Here is a 3,716-nt window from a genome sequence, read left to right as displayed (position 1 = left end):
GCAATCCAATCAACTCTTACTTTTAGAATTCACTCTAAGTTCAAAATGGCAAGAAAAATTCAAAATGGCAAGAAAAATGGGTATGAGGCCTCACCCTCATATGTATACCCCTTCTAAATTAAGTATGGTGGCTCAATAGCCCATTACATGTATGCATGCCAATGCATACTTACCCATGCATGAACCAATTTTTATGCATAAAAAGCATATAATGCATGTACAAATTTCAATCATACATATTCACACATTATGCATACATTCTTATGCATAAAAATTTCACATATTCTCATGACCAAATATATCAGTTTATCATGATGTGACGTAAGCATATAAAATAATCACGTATTAGTTACATCAGGTGAAAACCAAGATCCGGTTATCACAGGGAAAATAAAAGAAATGAAAAAGGTAAGAAAAATAATGTAATAGGGTTAATAAATTAACACCTATCACTTAGTCATTCAATTGGAGTCATGTTTTTGGACTATAATGTATTGGATCCATAGGCATGTGAGTCGGTCATTGTGGTATTTGAGTAGTTGATATTGCAGAGAGAAATCTGTGTGGGTTGGACTCCGGGACCGTAGTCGGTATTGCGGAGAGGAATCCTTGTGGGTTGGACTCCGGGACTATGGCTATTTCAGAGGTGATCTCTTGTTGAGTCGGACTCCGGGACCATGGGTATTACATTGATGAACTCGTGAGGAGTCGAGCACCAATACCCATGTTTTGAAATTTTGGCCTAGTATAATTGACACTTAGTCATCATGGTATTATGGGAATGAACTCGTGGATAAGGTCTTAGGACCTTTGGCTTGTAAGTGTATTTCTATGGTGAGTAAGTAAGCATTAAGATCAAGGGTATTACAGATTTGAACTCGTGTGGGGTTGGCTTTGGGACCTTAGGTATTTGCCGTAGAAACTTAAGAGGAGTTAAACATCGAGACCGTGATCTTAAGGCACTACTTGAGGACATTGGCACATGGGTTGCTTTGTGTTTCACTATAGTTGATGGAAACATGTCTCCTCCATCATCGAAAGGTGTTGTTTTAGATATCGAGTTCTTCCATGCTTTCAGTGATTCGGGGTACAAAGTATTACCTCATTTTGAGTGTTTTGTGGCATGAGTTTTACCACTTATTATTGGTGTGGGTTGGATGTCGGGTTTGATCCAAAACAAGTATCCTCCATTATTAGATCTCGTTTGCTTTTGTGAAGATATTCCTTTTTAGCTTCAAATTATTTTAGTTATAAGGAATTGACGATTTAAAGAGAACTATACTGGTTTTACTGTTTTATGATTATGAGATAATACTGCTCTAACTCACTAGGTATTAAGCCTAATATTTTTTCTTATCGGTATGTATATCATATCTTAGTGGGATCTGATTAGGGTTCGACGCTTAGTAGAGGTTCTAGTAGGATAACTCTAGAGGTGTCATCTGGTTTTGAAGATAGCAAATTTGATGTTGTAGTAATACCCGACTTATTCCAATGTTGTTTTGGAATTAAATAATCATATTTAGAACTCTAATACTTATCTAGTTCTCCTTTTTATATAACCTTTATGTATTTATGTATTAAAGTTATTTTAACTTGAAAGAGTTCAGAAGTTTTATAATTTTGTTATTTTCGATTTTAGGGGTGTTACAACATTAAATACAAGAATCTGACTACACAAACGAATTGTACAGGTTTTATCACAGTCAGGAAAATAAATAGCATTGATGGAAATGTACAAATCGTCCGTTATTATCAGAAGAAGTGTGTGTAAAACTCATATTCTTATGTTCACATGTCATTGCAGCTTGTCAATAGAGAAGATATAACCCAATCATACTCGCGAATGAGGTTTACACAACTTTTATACAGATGTCAATATGCTTCATATTTTGTTCCACTTCTTTATAACGATTGTTGGTTGGAAGCTTGACGTTGTTTAAACAAAAAAGTTTAATCAATCGTGAATGGTCGTAATAAAAATCGAATCCAAAAAACAATCGACATTACGATAAATCTCGTAAATGTGAAATGCAAAATCGGTTATAATAAGAGAAAATGTACAAAACCTTAACCTAGATTTAATATCTACTTTTTCTATTTGGATGATTGCTTGTGGATTTAGGGGCCGTTTACCAAACGCTTACTCGGGTAAGTGAACACCAAGTCATTTTACCTTACCGGATGAATATGGTAAGGATCAAGAATCTTATCCGGTAAGAGCGAGACAAAGACCAAGAGTCTTACCCGGTAAGTGAAAGCGACGACTCTTCACACGGTAAGCGCTTACCGGGTAAATTGTTGCATACGATACTGTTTTGGTGGACTAAAATCTTATCATATAAGTAAATGATAATGTTAAGTTTACGATAAACATTTACCGAGTAAGTATTTGATAAACGACCCCTTAATCCTTTTGCAATGTAATATACACACCATCTTTGTATTATGGTTGCTCTTGCAAAAATATTAACAATGAATGCAACTTTTTTGCTCCTAATCACTTTGTTGGTGTGTATTAAAAAGTATTACATCTATATAGATTTTTAGTTATTATTTAAATATTCATTTTATTTTAAATGACTTTTTATTAAAAAAAATATAACTACAAAATAAAATATAGAGAGAGAAAAAGAAAAGAAAAAAAAGAAAACATGTTTTGAAAATATGGGATATTTTAGAAAGTATTTTTTTTATTAACCTGGATATTCAACCCTTTATGTGAGCCGACTAATCCCAGGGCGACCACCTGCTTTGTAGATAGCCCGGATTCACCGTATTTGAACCTCCGTGGCCATAAGGGGATTTTTATTCCTCCTTGGATTTGAACCTGAAACCTCCTGATACTTTTGACTTTTGGAGTCAAACTCAAACCAATCAGACACCACCCTTGTAGTTATTTAAAAAGTAGTTTTACAATCAATAGTATGGAACCTTTTTGTGTTAACCAACAAATCTCAAACTAAAAAAAATCCACATTTAACGGAGATTACAATATGAAATTGAATCAAGTCTGAGAAACAAAACAATGATATATGGCAATGTGAGACGCGAATTTTGCAACGATACGCTTCAAACGAAGTGATTACGTCAGCGATCTTAAGTAAAACTTGAAGCGATCATGCACCAAATTTAGGTGTGCATCTAGTAATTTATCTAAATTCACAGTATATTCCCCAACATCTCTGACGAGATGATATTTGAGTCTTAGACCCGTATATCTTACAAATACTATAAAGGGCAAATTGTGTAAGAACACAATGTGTTTTACTTCAATTTATTTTTGGGAATATACTTTCAAAATACACATTTAAGGGTCTATGATATCACTTTGCAATCAATAAAGGGACTCAATTGCCTCTTATATAACAGGTAAATAATAACAATTATTAAATTGTAAAACCAGAAAAGGAAAATCCTGTTAAAACTCAAGCGACGTTTTTATTTCTACACCATCTCCTCGTAGATTATAAAAATGGATCAAAATTCTTCATTCCAGTTTTGCTATTAAAAATAATCATTGATATTTTTGAATTAAGGTTTTTAACTTTGATTTTTGAGGTTTTAACATTTTGTGATGTTTTTATTTTTTAAGAATATTGCAATTTATAATATTAAAAAAAAATATTAATTCTATATTTTTATTAACGAAATAATAAATAAGTGAGTTATTAGATTAATAAGATTTAAATTTTAATTGGATATAGAATTGTCAT

The sequence above is a fragment of the Cynara cardunculus genome, assembly GCF_001531365.2.
Source record: "Cynara cardunculus var. scolymus isolate 2C chromosome LG 13, CcrdV1, whole genome shotgun sequence".
NCBI lineage: Eukaryota > Viridiplantae > Streptophyta > Magnoliopsida > Asterales > Asteraceae > Cynara > Cynara cardunculus.
The sequence above is the reverse complement of the archived record's forward strand: the minus strand, read 5'-3'. Positions refer to the sequence as shown.